Source organism: Tupaia chinensis, unplaced genomic scaffold (genome assembly GCF_000334495.1).
Source record: "Tupaia chinensis unplaced genomic scaffold, TupChi_1.0 Scaffold000140_1, whole genome shotgun sequence".
In the NCBI taxonomy this organism is placed as follows: Eukaryota; Metazoa; Chordata; class Mammalia; order Scandentia; family Tupaiidae; genus Tupaia; species Tupaia belangeri.
The window spans coordinates 2,720,641-2,738,858 of record NW_006159610.1 but is presented as its reverse complement, the minus strand read 5'-3'; the positions used below and the strand labels follow the sequence as shown (position 1 = coordinate 2,738,858).

The following is an 18,218-nucleotide window of genomic DNA, read 5'->3' as shown; positions in this document are numbered from 1 at the left end:
TAAGCACTGTACCAAGTATTCTCCCATCTCCCACCAGACCTGTCCATATACTGCCCTGCCTTGGTTGATAAGCATCTACCTGACTTTTGATTTTTGCACATCTTAGTTCATTTTTGGACTTTATATTAATTCTGGCTTACATTGGCCTGCTTGACCCTAGAGGAACTAACATCTTTGCTGTCTGTTGGCCCTGGGCCCCCTTGGGCACCTTGCCCTGGTCCTGCCAGTGTTTAGCACACAGGTGAAATCAGTCTAGCTCCCCGGTGATGTATCTTGAGACAAGCGAATGAGAATGTTGCATGTGGGTGTAAAAGGAACTAATTATGTATTCCTACTTAATATGTTCCTCTCTGAATGAGATTATTTCCTTATAGTTAAGTGCTTTCATCCGCATAATCACCAAACAATGCCAGAAGCCTCGGGAAATGATTCAAAAGCAATTTATCTTCAAGTTATCCATCACTGATGTGTGTGTGTGTTTAAAGAAAAATTCATGTACTGACATAAGTGCTTATTAAGAACACCCAATTCACATATACCCCCCAAATTATTTTCCAACTATACACCTAATTTACTTGAAGTACCCTTCCCCCATGTGTTCAAACTACTTTCTCTCTGCTGCTTAGCAATTCTTAATCTCTAGGTTATTTTTTAGCATGCACTGAAGAGCAGCCACTCCTCAATTTCTATAGCCTTACAAGTCCCCCTAAAAACTGATTTTTCCCTAGGGATGATCTCCTTTCCTTTGGAATGGAGGTTACATGAGATACTCCCCTTCCATGTATCTGTATATTTACACCCATCCTTGCTTCCTTCCAGAACTGGGAAATATGAAGGGAACATTCTCTGGTATTCTGGACATCTCCACCCTTGTATTTTACTTAGCCCCCTCCCCATTCTCATCTTCCCCAGCTCAACGTGACAGTCACAAAGGGTGGGTTTTAAAGGACCTTAAGGGCTCAGACTTTTTATCAGACTCTAAAAGAGCTTTATAACAACATCACGGGGAAGAACAGCTGATGGAGAGAAACTTATCCTCTCCTCACAGCCCAGGGTCATCCTTTCCTTCCTACCCTCCTCTCACAACACTCATCCATGGTCAGAAATAGTGAATTTGTGATCGAGAAGTAGAAGATATCCTAATATATATTCCATCGCTCTTAAGATTTCCCCTTCTGCCTAAAAATATGGAGTGGATTTTTCTATCTAGAATATCTGTGCTTGACCTTTTTGCTGTTCTCAGAATGACAACCTAGAACTGGACCCCTATAAATTGTCAGTGTTGTATCAGGAAAGCCTCATGTTTGGCTTGGAAATGGAGGCATGAGGCAAGCTGGCAAATATGGATGACTGGGATAAGGACATGAGGGATGCCGCCAGGGGTCAGTGACGGCTGGGAATACTTAGAAAGTCTGAGGCTGACAGAGGTGAGAGGCAAGCTCCACAGCATAGTCTGGTCTCAATACCAACAGGAACCACAGCCAGGTGCTCCTGATTACCTCATCCTCCCTACAAGGCCCAGGCTTGACATGCTGGGATTAAATCCATGCTTTTGGCTGGAGGCAGAGAAGCTGCCTCATTTACTAAGACCTTTCTATTGTCAGCATGTTGTCATTGGTCTTCGGCTCTACTGGATTTTCAAGTTTCCTAGTTCCTGAATATTGCCTTCCATCACTGATGGCCCATCTTGTTTCGCTTTCTGATATTTGTGTTCTCCTGATCTCTGATCATCAAAGCCCAAAACAGACCACATTGGGATAGACCAGTAAATACTGGGTTCGAGGCTCAGAGTCCTAGAAAGAGCTAGGAGCCAGAAGGTGTACCACTCAAGGATGGACAAATAGGAGGAGGGAGGTAATAGAGATTCTGAGTAAGAAGTGAAGGATACCAGCCAAAATTGAGCAAAATGTTTGAAGACTCATGGTAGACAGTTCTACCTATATGCCCATATAGGGCATATAGGCTACAGTAAAGAGGGAGCAACAGCTTCATCTCATTCAGACATCTTAGTCACTATGGGAAGAATTAAAATGCCCATTCTATGGATGATGACTTCCTCAAAGATCGGAGTTATTTAAGTAGAAGAACCAGTATGGGCATGAAGGTCTCATAGTAGTTCTCAAGAGTTAAAAAGTAATTTAAAAAGCTAAAAGTATCTCTTCAAATTACCCAGCTACTCAGAACCTATGGGCATCTCTCCAATAACAAACTTGGATTAGCTTGACAGATGAAGGACTTTCAGTAAGGAGCTAATGGTTCTATTTTTGGGCTCTGAGAGAATTTAGCCAGAAAACCCCTTTTTTAAAGTCTGAAAATTCTTTGGCAGCATCTTTCTAACCTCCTCCTTAGTCCTACCATGCTATTTTCATACCACTTTGTCAGCATTTTCCCCTGTCCCCCCACCACGGCCTCAGCCCACCACATTTCTGAGACATGTGATATACTACAGGCGGATGGGGAACTAGCTAATCCCTTTTCATGCCCATCTCTCAATCACTTTTTTGTCTTGTTAAGGAATGATTAAGTAGTAATCATGCTACCATGAAAATGACAAATGGAGACAATTATGTGTGTTTTTAAGAAAAGCTTACCAAGGTGCATTTTACACATCAAAACAGAAAAAACCAAGTCTGGATTCTGGAACTTTCCATGACTGGACACAAGACCAACCTCTCCATCTGCCAGAGAGCAAGGGATTCTCAGGCCAGGCACAGGAGCCTATTAGAATTGTTAACAGACCCGCTGTCAGAAAATGCTTTCATGTGTCTCATTCCATTTTTTAAACTACAGTTTGAACCTGAATCTCCTCGTAACTTTAATGCAAGAACCATTTGTTTGTAGAAGGCAATCTTTTCTTTTGCATGTTTTAAATTGCACATGCTTTGGAAACAGCCACACCCTTTACATATGGATTGATAACAGTGTGCATTCCTTGTGTGTTGAAGGATCAGGTCTTTTCCAGTAACTTTTTGTTCCTGAAGTTCGCAATGGTATGTCTCTTCATTAAATGATTTTAGGGGAATGAAAAGTCTCACACTGTGGTTTCATGGTGCTTCGTTTACCTCCCTTTTTGGAAAGATGTGCTCCAGCCAACATTCAACAACAGAGAAGAAGCACAAGGAGCTGCCTAAAGCTACCATAAACTAAGCCCCCCTTGCTCCATCACTACATAGAGTAGAACACTTGAAGCAGTATTTCAAAAGATGTGGTTTTGGGGGGAGGGGAGCATATGAGGAGATGGGAGAGAGTGGTCATATCCAAAGTTTGAACTTTCAGGGATTCAGAGATGTTGGTTTCCAAATGGAATTTATCCTCAAATCCCAAGATTATAGATTTCCTTCCAAACTGCATTCCCTACATGGTTTAGAGAACAGTTGAAAACGAAATTGCTCTCCAGGTTTTGATTGACATTAAAAACACTGTGAAAACAGTTTGGAACTTGATCTCTTCAGGGGAAGGACAATAATCAAACTATAGCTTTCGCCTGCAGCCTTTCTCTCACACTTACTCAGAACTGTTACAGGGAAAGAAATTCACAGGGAATTCTGTTCTCATATATCACTTCTAGAAGGAGAAGGAGGCATTCTCAAGAAAACTACTCCCCCCAGCTTCTACGTGCAAAGAGAAAAATATTATTTAATGCATCTCAACCCTAAGCCACTGTATGCTATGGAATAAATTGAACTGAATCAATCATTTGGAGCTGATTCTTGGATATCCAGTTTTATTAAAAAACTTTAATTTACCCTTCTTGCCACATAGCACCTACTCTCACTTAAACGCTAGTCATTCATGTCTGGGTTTGCCAAACACAGTAGAAGGGTTTTACTATTTCGGTTTACAAGTCCATCTGCATAGCCTTGTTAACAGAAGGGGTCTATGAATACCAAGCACTTTGTTTTCATCCACTTTTTTGACCATGGATTGCCACAGCACCATGGGAAGGTCCCCCACCCTTTACAATCAGCTCTTTCTAAGAGGAATTCCAGACTGCCATCAACTAACTGCCTTGTACTACCGTTTTAAAACTCATGTATGTCTCTCTCGAAATAAAAGCCTGTCTCCCTCTCTTCTGGTACACATTTCAAACCTTTAGCACTTCAAACTCTCTAGGCACACTTTAAACAGAAAATAAGATTTCTTAAGAAATAGTTTGGTAGGATATTACATGTGATTTCTAAAAACATACCCGCTAGCACATACATTCTCTTGTTATTAGGTTTTATAGGAAACAGATCACAGTAGGCATCTTCTGTCTTAGCAATATCAGATGGTGACATTAACCCAACCAGGGCTGGGTGTTCACACTCTTTGCACCTTGGACCTTTTTTCCTTGTAGCTCTGGAAATCCAGTTCTTAAATACTGATATATGATCAAAATACAAAAAGGCTTTCGTTTAAAATCATCACATTTTGGCTTCTCAGCAACCTCAAAAGTTGTCTTTAAAACAAAACCTCTTTAAATCCTTGATAATAAAGGATGCAGGACAGACTGTGGTATGATCAGGCCGGCAGGGATAGCACCCTGTAACACTAGACTGTGAATCAGGTATGATTCCATATCACTCCCCTAACAAAAGGCTGTTCTAATCAAAGCCTCCAATGGTCTCTGAACATAAGTCTCTATATGATTATTCTTCTTGTCCCAACTTGAAAAACAAAACTTGAAATCTCATCTTGTTTGCTTTTTGGGAACATCCACAGGGCTGTGAAGCTCAGTCTGCCCTGGGAATTTACATGGTTTATTACTTTGAACAACCTTGCATCCTCAGCCACCTTGGCCAGGAATGTGCACTGAAAATTGGAGAAAGTCCCCAGATTCTCCGGAGGAGAAGAAAGAAAGCCCGCAGTGCCTTACCTTGTAGGCTGAAACTTCCTCCGAAGGACTAAGTCAGAAAGGAAGGGCTGATTTCTTTAAGCAGGAGCACAGCAAGAGAGCAAGCAGGCAGGCAGGCAGCCTAATACACACTGTTCTATTCAATAAAACTCCAGACCGCCCTTCCTTGGCCCCTCCCAGAAGTCCAGGCTAAGTGAACACATATCCCCTATGTTTACAGCTGCAGTCGGTGGTATGCATTGTCCTGTAGTTTTTCTAATAGGCAGCCAATGACGACACCCAGCCAAGGTGGATGTAGCCTGCCTGTGGAGATGCCTGTCATTCCCTAAGCATGCTCAGGAAATCACTCATCAGAAAAACCAAGACCTAAAAAGCTCTGAAACCGTGCGCAGGCTGCCAAAACCAGCCAGCTCCATGCCCTTTTTTGGTTATCCTTAGCAGGGCCTCTGGAAGTAGATCCATTGTCAGGAGCAATCATACAAAATGTTAATCTTGGAGAAAGAGGCTGATTTGTAGAACACGAATGGCACTTTAAAAAGAAAACAGCCTATGAAACCAAAAGTAAACAGTGGATACGTCTACTGGAGGTGGGGGTAGTGGGGACAGCTTTTTAATTGAGGGAATCTTAATGGTGTCTTTTTTTTTTTTTCCAAAGTAGTTATATGTACAGAATAAATTTAAATTGTGCAATTCTAAAACCTGAAGTAGACAGGACCTAGGTCTGCTGTATGGGCTAAATTCTAACCTAAAAGAGGCCCGGTCTCCTAAAATATGTCTGTGTGTGTTGTAAAAACAACTGACAAAAAAGGCTTAGGTCTTTTTTGGCAGGTAATGTTGTCCAGAATAAACCTAGTGCCAGAAACTTTTCTAGGCTGAGAGCCCTTCAGGCTTGGGGATCCTTAGTGGCTTTCATATCACCTCCTACTCCCATTCCCTTTTGTTTCTTTACATATGGCAATGGGGAGATGGTGCTAGAATCTGGTGCAGAAATTGATGCACAATGGAGAGGGTAGGAAGACACCTCGTCCCTGCTTTGAGATTGCTGTGGACAGCTGCATATGCCCCACCCAGATGACGCTGACATTCTAGTAAATTCCGGAAAGTGCTCCAACCAAGTTATTGGTAGGATATGTGCTCTGAGAGGTTAGAATGAGGATATGCTGAATTATATAGCAGTTAACTGGTCCAGACAGAAATACAATTGTGGTTTTGTACTTTTCAATATAGAATTCACTCAGTACTTAATTCGATAAATGGAGAAACATTTGGAGCACCCACTATTTGTCTGGCCTAGGGTAGGTGCAAGATTTATGTCTCATTGTATCTGGAGACTGTTTCATCACTGACTAAAAAGTTTAAGAATATTCTTCCTGGCTAATTACGAGGCCAAAGTTTGGTCTTCAAAACCTCGAGACTTTACTGTATAAGCCATTCCCTATTTATGAAGATCTGTCTTAGAAATTATTCTATTTATGAAAACATCTCCACCCTTTGCGTCTCATTCAGAACATGTGGGAAATAACTGATCCACTTGGGTGGTTTTCTTCTTCAGCCTTACAGCATTCACTAGTTACCCTGAGATACCTACATCAACTCTCCACTCAGACTCATCTCTTAGAAAGGCTACTCCCCCAATCTTCCTTACTGTTACAGCTGTACAACCCAAAAGCTACAATCAGGGTAGGGGAGAGTTGGGCTTCAGGCATCCATGTTAGAATTCAGAGTGCACTTTCCCAGAGAAACAGAACAAGTAATGGTTGGTGAGAATGGTGCAGTCGATGTTGCATTTCAGTACACTGTGGCTCCACCAGGCGCTTGTGGAACATCACCATTTATGAAATAGTTCCTATGGGAAAATGTTTTCTGATCCCAAATAAACGATTCGGAAATAAACTTTGGGAACACAGCCAGTTTTGCTGCTGGGGACGTCCTGCCTTTGGACAGGTTGTAAAGATAGAATAAAACCTCGTAGTCTGGTAATCCACTGAGCTTGAAGACATGTAAGGCAGACACTAGTGAGTTCTACAAGCAACTTGGTCAGTGATGTCTGCGTGAAGATAGGATTTCTGTTCAGAGGTAACTCAGTAAGGCCGGTCTGAAAACACCATTTTTCATTGCCTCTGTGGATTGTATCCTAAGCCATATTCTCTCTGCTTGTATGAGTAATGCCTTTTGGTTGAACAGCATAAGGGCACAATTTTGCAATCTATGAATAAAATAAGTACCAGCTTTCCAGAGGAAAGAAAACTTGTGCTACCAATAGGGAAAATATTATCAACAGGAAACATGGAAAGGACATATATTTTGCGTGGTTTTTAGAAGATAAACAGCTAAATATTTGGGGGTTATATCTTTGAAAGAAGAAATATGTTTCCCTTGATAAACTGTGGATACCTTATATACAGGATATAGTGGATGGGCAACCATACAGCCTACTTTGTGTATTCTAAAATAGCTTATTGTAGAGAAACTATGTAGTTGGGGGAATAATGTAACACATTTCATGTAATATGCACCATGATATAAAAAATTATTTCCTCTTTATCATTTTACTTAAAAAAATGTGGGAATACAAAAAGGAAAAAGAAAGGAAGGGGAATAAAAAGAATATAAAAATATAATGTTACCTAATCTCTGCCATGGGAAACTTTCTTTGCGTAGTATTTACTTTTTCCAGAGGTCATTTTTAACAGCACTAAAAATACACAGGATTTGTATAGGAATGTCTGTGGAATATATTTCCCATTTGGACTGTCCCAGCTAAGGAACAGCTTGTTTATCAAAGGATATAGCTACCTAATCAACCTATAATAAGTCTAAAGAGCCATTTCCAAGTATCTGCATAGTTGGTTGCATTTTTTAAGTTCCAATAGCATGCTTGCTATCATGTAGCCCAGTAGTAATGGCTTGTATTTTGTTCATCTGTTGACTTGGCAAAAGTAAAAACAGGTCATATATTTTGTTCATTCAAAATGAAAATTACTTCACATAGTTCATGAAAAATCCACACTCTTCCAGCTTAAAATATATAAATATTGGATTTTATTCAACATTTCTTAAATCAAAAAAAGGATTTGAAAAAAAAAATTTTGGAGAGGTTTTTGCTACAAGGTGCATGTGCTTGCCAGAGAGACAGAGAGACAGAAAGTGAGAAATCACCCCTCAGGGGGGATGGCCATGCCACAATCCCTTCTCCTCCAGTCTCCTCTCAGGATCTCGAACACACACACACACACACACACGCCCAGCTTGAGTTTAAGCCACCGGGTCTGGGACGCCAAGCGTGGTTAACTACATGGGAGTTCAGCAACATAGCCATTATGCTAACTGCTGGTCCCGAGGATTTGAAATTCTTACAAGGCACCAGAACAACCCACCCCACATCCTATTAGTCAAATGAAACTTTTCCAAGACACTCAGGTTTATGAAGAAATGGAAATAAGCAAGTAGACTCAATATCAAAATTAGATTACAAAGAACAAAATAAAACAAAACAGAATTTGAAATGAGTGCACTTATGAACCAAGATGAAACAAAGTAGCTAGTTAAATCCAATAATGTAAAAAAAATGACTAATGCAGAAATGGTTCAATATCTAATATAATACACAATATTTTCAACATATTTTAAAAAGTAGAAAAGATAAATATAATCTCAGTAAATAAAGAATAACGTTTAGTAAAATTAGTAAACCTTAAAAAAAGAATCTCTTAAAAACAAAGAATAGAATCTTTATGATCACAATGAGAGACATTTACCTAAAATCTGTAAATCTGAAACATCATACTTGATAAAATGTTAAATAATTCCCATTATAACCAGGAAAAGACAATTAAATCTCTCCTGCAGTATATAAAAGATACATTGTAGGTTTTAACCAGAAAAAAAGAAACAGAAAAAGAGCCATTGGGATGAGAAAGAAAAATGCCATTATTTACTATGACACTAATAAAGAGCAAGATTGTTGGAATTAAGCTCACTATGTAAAAACAGAGTTCCTGCAATCAGTCGCCTCTAATTTTTAAATATAATGGGAAAATACACTATTCATAATAATAACAAAATGTGTGAATGACCTGGAAATTAATGTAACAAAATATGTGCAAAAAAAGTTGTAAGACCTTATTTAAAGATCAATAGATCGGAATAAATGGTGAAATATACCATTTTTATGGATGACAAACCTCAAAATTAAAAATATAAATTCTCCTCAAATTAATCTCTGCATTTATTATTCCAAGTAAAATCCCTAAATATTTAATTTGTAGAACTTGACTGAATAACAGTAACTATGAAAAAGTAAAAATCTAAAAATATGTAATGACATTTTAAAAAAAATAATTATTTTATTTAATTTTATCTATTTTAATTTGACCAAAGAAGGAAAGAGAGAGAGAGAGAGAGAGAATGTATGTGAGAAAGCAAGCTGCCAGGTCCAGGACTTGAACTATAGTCAGCCATGTGGGAGTCCAGCACCCTTAAGCACCATGCCACCTGCTGGCCCCAGTAATGAAATTTTTACAGAGAAATTCTAATGTTATTGGCAGTAGAGTAGACAAGTATATCAATAGAATAAAGTGGAAAGCATAGAAACAGACCCAAATACATATCGAAAGTTCTTAAATAATAAAGGAGGTTAAAAATAAGGGGGAAAGGGGTGGACTATTCTCTTAACATTAAGGTTTATGGCAGTCTGTCAGGTGGAAAACAAAAACTTAGATTCAAAAGACCTACTCTATACTAAAATAAACTAGGTTACATAAAAAGCTAAACTTAAGAAATATTAGGAAAAATTGTAGGCAAATTATTTTCAATATAGGGCATAAAGCATAGAAAAGGGAGCTTACAAATGAAAAGACTGAGGGAGACGGTTGAGCATGGAAGATCAAATGAGCAACATTCATTTACTCTTGCTTCTTACCCAAACCTCATACAAATTATAGTAAAAAATTTTTGAAAATCATAAATAAATCCTATAAGGCAAAGAATGCTGGAAAGGAATCAATAGGAGTCCAGATGTCAGCCAAAGTTTGGAATATGGAAAATGGACAGAGGGTTGGTAATTGACTTAACAGAGCTGAGAGGCTGAAATCTGGCTCTGTAGATTGAGAGGCCAATAAGAAACTGGTTCACATGGCAGAACCAGGAAGCTCTCAGGATTTGGAAACCTTGGGAACTGCTGAAGGTGAAGGATAGAGCAGAAAATAGGTTTGGTTGAAAATCTGAGTAAGGGATAGTTAGAAGCCCAGATATCCTCCTCTAGCCCCACACAAGCAGGCGAACACCCCCCTCTCAACCAGACAGAAAACTGGAAGTTGATTCTGCTCATTCTTTAAAGAGAATTGCTGAGTCCCAGACAAAGCTGTGAGCAGGGGAAGGCTTAGTACTGAACACATAGGTTTAAGTGAAAGTGAAACACTGAACATTAAAACATGCCCAGCCTCCTTACCCTCCTGGACTCCCAGGACACTAACAGTCAGTTTTGTACTTGGCAGACAGGAAATTAGAGGCTTCCACTCCAGGGAAGCTCGTATGGCTGTGGGAAAAAAACACCTACATGCATAGAATTGGGAGTGACAAATGAAAAGTCTGGCTTGTTGCCTAAGGCCCTTCAATGAAGTTTCAATCTGCTTATAACCTGGAAACCTAAAAAGAGGATAAGCCAAGGCCAAAAATGTATAGCAAAAAGGACTTTATTTGGGCATAAGTTTGATGTCTGAACCAGGGTACAGGCCAAATGAATATAATCCAGGTAGCCCCAAACTTGCTTACCAAGGTCCTGCAATCCTTGGATAGGATTTAAAGGAGAAAACCACCTTTAAAAGAAGGGAGGAGGTAAGGGGATTATATGAATTGTTTTGTGACTATAATGTTTGGCTAGCAGGAACAATAGCAAGGGTAGAGTCAGCCCAAAGCTGGGCAGGTAAGTTTCTGGACAGATGTCCTTGCAGAAGAAGTACTTATGACAGGTGGTAGTGGTCTTTGTTCAGGCTTATGGTTCTGGTAGAGTTCTCTCAATAATAGTTCTTGATAGTAGGCATACTAGCATGAGGAAACACCTCCTCCATGGCCTTCCTGGCTTGATTTAGTCTGGGTTGACATAAATGACTCCATTTTGATTTTTGTTTTGTTTTGTTTTGTTTTTCTTTGTTTCTGGAGAGGTTTTTGCTATAGGGCATGTGTGCTTGCCAGAAAGACAGAGACAGAGTGACAGAAAGTGAGAAATCACTCCCCAGGGGGATAGCCATGTTGTAATCCCTCCTCTTCCATTTTCCCCTCGGGATCTTGGCCACGCTTGCACAGTTCAGTGTGAGTTTAAGCCACCAGATCTGGGACTTGAACGGTGGTCAACTACATGGGAGTCCAGTGACATAGATATTATGCCAACTGCTGGTTCCAACTCCATTTTGATTTTGAAAAAACTTTCACAAACTTTACTCTTACATAATAGCATCACTTTAACTGAAAGAGAGATTGGAAAAAAACTATAGAAAAAAGAAAGTCAGGGTAGGAAATGGAGGAAAACTTCCAATGACTCTAAGAAAAGAAGGAAGACTATAATTACTATAGAACCTCAAGAAAACTCTAATTGTGATGATTCTCAATGAAATAAGAGAAGATATTTTGTCCACATCAATAAATAAATAAAGATGCTTTAAAAAGGCACGTTCAGTGCCAGCAGGTTGCATAGTGGTTGGTGTGCTGGACTCCCACATAGATGACTGTAGTTCAAGTCTCAGACCTGGTGGCTTAAAAATCATATCAGGCGCATGTACATGCATGCCCCGAATCCCAAGAGCAGAATGAAGAAGAGATTGTGATGTTACCATTCCCTCTGGGGCATGATTTCTCACTCTCCATCTCACTGTATCTGTTTCTCTCCAGTGAGCACATGTGCCCTAGGGCAACAAACTTTAAAAAATAAAGGTACTCTCAGTGTATAAGAACTCTTGTAACTGAAAACTATTATGGCAGAAATTTACAAAAATTTGATCCAGGAGATGGAAGATAAAGTTTAGAAAAATTTTACAACCAGATAATAGGAAAAGGTAAGATGGAAAAGAGTAAGAAAAAAAATGAAAACATTAGAGAATTCATTAAAAATCCAACAGGTGTGTGTTCCTGAAAAAGAGAAGAGAAAAAATAAGAAGAGAGTTATCAAAGGAAATAATCATGAACTGTGTAACTGTATTTTGTTCAATGATGAACCTCCTATGGGATTGTGGTCCCATAAGCTGATGATGGAGCTAATAAATTCCCATTGTGGAGTGACACTGTAGTGTCGTGACGTCAGAGTGCAATGTATTCCTTGTGTTTGTGGTGATGCTGGTGTAACCCAACCTACTGCACTGCCGGTCATTGGAAAGCACAGTACATACAATCACGTTTGATATGTGAGATGACATGACAATGATAATGAATGACTAGGTTGCTGGTTTACGTATTTGCTACACTTTCATCGTTATTTTTAGTTTCTTTTAAAAATCATTTATAAACATAATAATTGTATATTATTTATGGGGGTCTGATGTGACTTTTCAGTACATGAATATAACGTGTACTGATGAAACCAGGGTAATTGGTATACTCATTATCTAAGCCATTTGTCATTACTTCATGTTGGGAACACAGTTTTTTGGGGTGGGACATATATAGTAAGTTGTTTTTAACTGTATTCACCCTATTTTGTTTTATAACAACATATGTTTCTGCTCTTATCTATCCGTCATTTTTCTGTTGGTCAACATTGGAGTATATTCCCTCTACTTATATTTTTAAAAAAGTTTACTATAAAACAGTATGCTCTGTTACGTAGGTAGCAGCCCCATGCATCTAGTGTTTCCTGCATCTTTTGATTGTGTCATTTTCCTCTTGTGCTTGATTTAATCTCATGGTGCTTTGTTCATCATGGCTCTTCCCTGGGATGAGAAGTGGACATGGTGGACAGTGATATTGATGATCCGCCTATGTATAGGTCTAGGATAGTGTATGTGTTTCTGTCAAGTTCTTTTTTTTTTTTTTACTCCTAACATTCATTTATTTCTTTCATGGGAGAGAACGAGAAAGACAAGACAGCCTACCCAGCCAGCCAGAATCACAGGAATATGCATCCCATGGATACGAACTGACTAGGGAACTGGATGCTGGACCTGCATTCTTGTGTATTTATCTAACATCTCTTAAACAATATGTTACACACCATGCCAGCCCATGTGTCTTAGGTTTTAACAAAATAATGATAATAATATAAGTAATAAAATAAACCCAAAGGACAAACGTTTCTAGATTCCAAGGGCTCACTGGGCCTGTACCATGAATGAAAATATATTTTATTTGGAAGTTATCAGGTTCTTAAGGGAACCTCTATCTAAAGAGAGAAAAAAAAAATGTTGGAGTAGAAACCAAAAAGCAAGACAGATCAAGATCAGGAAATAGAGGCTGGGCACCCTAGATAAAGGTGTTCCATGATGATGGTCAAAGAAAATTCCAGGACAAAAGCTGTGCAACTGGCCAAGAAGACAACCAATAGATATTGGAGCAGAGGACTGCAGCAAAGATGTTATAAGGAAAAGTCAAGTAGGCACATCAACCAATACGCTTTGTGATAGGCACATCAAAAATAATTAAATGTAAGATCATGGTCATTAAAATTTCAGGAAAAAAATGTTCAAGAAAGGAAGAGCAAGCATTAGACACTAGACAGTTTAACTGAGAAAAATGTACACAGTCATAACCATGCAGAGACTGTATATTGATTTCATCAAAGCAATGATGATGTAATTAGATTCAGAGGGTAGTGGACAAGAATATGTTAGTAGGATGATGGTTGGTAAAGGGCTAAATCTTCATTTTGTTTAGCAGAAAATCAACAGATAACATTTCTATCAAACACTTGAGTAAGTAGCCAAATTAGTATGTTATTTAGGAATATGGAATAAATACCCAAAAGGTCTACAAAAATAGTTCATTCATCGTTTTATTCATCCACTGAACAAATATTTATTGAGTTCCTGCCACATTCCAGGGTCTGTTGCAGAGGTTGTAAATTAAATGCAGTTGATGAAAGAGACAGTTGAATACATTATCTAATACATAAGTATAATAAGTTGTTGGAAAAGTCATGATGGATTTTCGCATAGAAAAACAGATAAGTATGTCAAGACTTTTCTGATGACCCAGTATAATACCAGGCAGTGGTAAGTGCTATAAAGAAAAAACAAACAAACAAGGATAATAGAATTAAGAGTCAGCAGGTGGCATGGTAGTTAAGGCACTGGACTCACAAATTGAAGGTGCAAGTTCTGGAACTGGTGACTTGCTTTCTCTCTCTCTCTCTCTCTCTCTCTCTCGTGAGTGTAAGTGCCCTTTAGAAAATTAAATAGCAATACTAATAACAAATAAAATGAAATAAATAATCCTGAACAAAAAAGAAATGGAGATAAATGTGGAAATCATCTCCAAAGAAGTTTTTTGATAGAGATATGAGAAAGTGAAAGAGCAAGTAGTGCAAATACATGAAGGAAAAATATTTCCAAAGGCAAAAATAGCAAGTGCATAAAAGGAATAGCAAAGAGTAAAGAGGAATCAGAGAAGAGTGATAGCCAGTGGTTTAATCAGACCAACCAGAGCTCTCTAGCCATGGTAAGGATTTGGGGCTTTGTCCTAAGATGGAAAGTCATTGGAAGATTTTGAGCCAGAAAATTAAAAAAAATCACTCTGGCTGCACTGTGTAGAATCATGGTAAGACCACAAGAGTAGAATCAGGAGGAAAGTATTGTCTCCTCATAGGCAAAAAGTGGTGGCTTAGACTGGGGCTTAGCATTTGGGGCATTGAGAAAGTATTGAATTTTAGGTACATCAAGAATCATGGATGGTTTGGAAGAAGGATATGAGAAAAAGAGGACAATCAAGGCTGTCTCCTTTGTGGTCTGAATACTGAGTGAACTGTAGAGATATGGAATAAAATGGGGACCACTAAGGGAAATGTTGACTTCCAGGGAAGGGGGTGAAGATTACTTCTGCCATATTTAGGCATGTTAAGATGACTGTGAGACACCCAGACGGAGGTGAGGGTAGGCAGTGTGACACAAATCCCGAGTTCAGCAGAGGGGCAGAGAGTCATCAGGTTACAGATAGTATTTTAAACCAGGAATACATTACCGAGGAAGGGCAAACAGTGAAGTACAGAGGTGTGGGAACTGACATCCCAACATCTAGAACCCTGAAAAGGAATGGAGAGCCTTTGCTTATGGAAGGATCAGTTCCAGCAATGGGAGGTGTGGAGAATATCTGCTTTTTGGTAAAAAACCACACAGCGTTGTGTTGTAAAATAATATAGCTTGGATGACCATGTGTCTAGGAAGCCAGAAATTGCTCACCTGGGCAATTCATCCCAAGCCCTGGCTCAAAGAAATGACTTCTATTTTACGTAAAATAAAATAACATAATGTGGCTTGTACTAGATGGGGCTATTGCTACCAAGTCTTTCCTTTCTCTTTCATGGGATTAAACACTCACATTCTTTTGCTTTAGTTTGTGCAGTGCTTTCAGCAGGTCCACACAGCGTTGTTTGACTTGTAAAATAATATAGCTTGGATGACCATCTGTCTAGGAAGCCAGAAATTGCTCACCTGGGCAATTCATCCCAAGCCCTGGCTCAAATAAATGACTTCTATTTTACGTAAAATAAAATAACATAATGTGGCTTGTACTAGATGGGGCTATTGCTATCAAGTCTTTCCTTTCTCTTTCATGGGATTAAACACTCACATTCTTTTGCTTTAGTTTGTGCAGTGCTTTCAGCAGGTTCTGACTATGGGATTTGCTTTGCCCCATGCAATATGGCTGGAGGTGATGGTGTCCCTTCAGAGTGGAGGCTTTAAGAGATATCACATGCTTTGCTTCACCTTGATCATCTGCCTTTTGCCATGATACCATGACATCATAATATGGGTTGAATGGTGCTCCCCCAAATCACATGCTCATCCTGAACCTGTGAATATGACCTTATTTGGGAATAGGGTCTTTGCAAATGCAGTTGACTTAATGATCTTGAGATGCGATCATACTGGATTACCCAAGGGGCTCTAAATCTAATCATGAATGCTCTTATGAGAGAAAGACAGAGGGAAGATTTGAGACATAGGAAATAGATGAGAAGGGGATCCGAAGAAACAGAGATTGGTTTGATATTTACCAACCAAGGAATGAGAAGGATTGCCAGTGACCACCAGAAGCCAGGACAAAGGCATGGAACACAATATCCCTCAGGCCCTCCAGAAAAAGCCAATGGCTCTGTGGATACCTTGATTTTGGACTCCTCACCTCCGTAACTGTGAGAGAATAATGCCCATTGATTTATTCCCCCAGTTTGTGGTAATCTGTCATAGCAGCATGGGAAACCAATACACCACAGACACACTTCAGTTTGGTTTCAAGAATGAGAGGACACCTGGAGGTGTTTGGGGCCAGGAGCTCACCGAAGACCAGGACAGTCGCTATTTACCAGCTTCATTTGAAAGGAGCAAGGAATAAATGTTTGTCATTGTAAGCCACTGCAATTTTGTAGCAGAGTTTTTTGTTTTTTCATTTTTGGGTTTCAAAGAAAAAACTGACTAATGTTTATAACTATTAAGTAAGAATTAAACTAAAGAAAAAAATGTGGTTACATCAAGATTAAAAACTTCTGTTCAATAAAGGCCACACTATACAAAGGAAAAGACAAGCCAAGAAAAAATTTGCAATGTATAAAATAAAGAATTGAAAATCTATAACAGCAAAGAATGCTTATAAATCAATTCAGACAGAGAGAAAGAGAGAAAGTGAGAGAGAGAAAATAAAAGATAATAAAAACAGACATAGAGTAAGACAATCCACATAAGAGAAAATTGCAAAAGCCCCAAACCTTGAAATGATGCTCAATCTCTTTCATAACCAGGAAAACGCAAATTAAGAACAGTGGCACTAGTTCACATGCACCACACTGGTAAAAGAAAAAAAATTAATTTAGTAAAACTGCATGTTGTTGATGATGTAAGGAAACAAATTCTTACACATTTTGGAGAGAAAGTAAATTGGTCCATTCACTTTGTGGAGTGACCTGACAATATCTAGTGACATTCAGCATGTACTTTCTATATCCAGAAAACTCATTTCTAGGTATATCCTCTTGGGAAACTCTCACACTCTGTAGCAATGAGACCTGGAAAAGGAAGCTCATCAGAGCCTTGTCTGTCATGGTGAAAACAATGGCAAAAAGCCCAGTAGCAGTCAGAAGGGGAGAGGCTCTATAAGCAAGGCTGTACAATGGAGTATTATATAGTAGCTGAAATTAATAAACTAGATGTAACTGGATATAAAATAGATATTGAGTGAAAATAAATGAACGTAAAGAAGTAAACTGCCATTGGGATGATTACATTCATGTGAATTATTTATGGATACCTGTAAGAGAGAACTAGAATCACACCAAATTCAAGACAGCAGTTGTCTTTAAGGAGAGAGAGAGAGAGAACAATATCACTAATAAAATTTAGAAATTTAAAATATATTTGCATTGTATTAAAGAAAAACAGAAGCAATTATGAAAATATGATCACATTTGGACCGGCAGATGGTGTAATGTTTATGTTGCTGGACTTGCACATAATCGACTGCAGTTCAATTCTCGGACCCAGCGACTTGGAACTCATGCTGGGCTGGGCATGTGTGCGTGTGTGCTCAAAATCCCAAGAGGAGAATGGAGGAGAAGGGATTGGGGTGTGGCCAACCCAGGGATGATTTCTCATTTTCTGTTTCTCTGTCTCTCTCTCTCTGTCCGGCAAGCACATGTACCCTATAGCAAAAATCTCTCTAAAAATAAAAAAGATTGACTCCAGAATGGAAGATCCTAAGAAAGATCCCCCTGCTGTGTGAGTCTCTTTTTGTTCATGCTTAACAAAGGCTGTCTAAAATCCAACCAACACCATGTAGTGAGACCTGGTCTCCCCTCTCAACCAGAAACCATATCCTTTACTCATTTTAGGAGGGGAAAAAAAAAAAAGTCAATCTCATAATTGCCTTTTCATTGCAGGCATACTTGTGAGGGGTGCAAATAAGAAAACATCTAAAATATTTGATCTTTTGGGTGAGGTTTTATATTTTTGGATTAGCAGACTGTCATCTGAGAGGCCAGAAGGCAGTGATTTCTCTTGGGAGGTAAACTATTTTTAAGATCCAAAAGAAGAGAAAACATGTTTTCTAAATGGTTGCTGAGTCTAGTAGTAACTGGGGAAAGATGGCTGTTTGGACCAAGCAAACTTGAACATAGATGTGTCTAACCACTAATGAAGCTACGCTAGAGGTTTGACCTTCATATGTCACAGAGAAAGAGAGAGAGGGA

At 38.9% G+C, this 18,218-nt stretch overlaps 1 protein-coding gene across 4 annotated transcripts in view; it reads right to left on the bottom strand.

Moving 5' to 3' along the window:
- Positions 1-18,218, bottom strand: part of CALD1 (caldesmon 1) — a 256,751-nt gene that overhangs the window by 206,684 nt on the left and 31,849 nt on the right. Inside the window, exon 1 of one of the 4 annotated variants that reach the window (XM_006144998.3) lies at positions 4,859-5,172. The exons of 1 other annotated variant lie outside the window; for it this stretch is intronic. The gene's annotated coding sequence lies outside the window, so the exon portion shown is untranslated. Of the gene's footprint in view, positions 1-4,858; positions 5,173-18,218 lie in introns of those variants that run through there. 2 more of the 4 variants (XM_006145001.3, XM_006145002.3) reach the window with 2 other exon arrangements.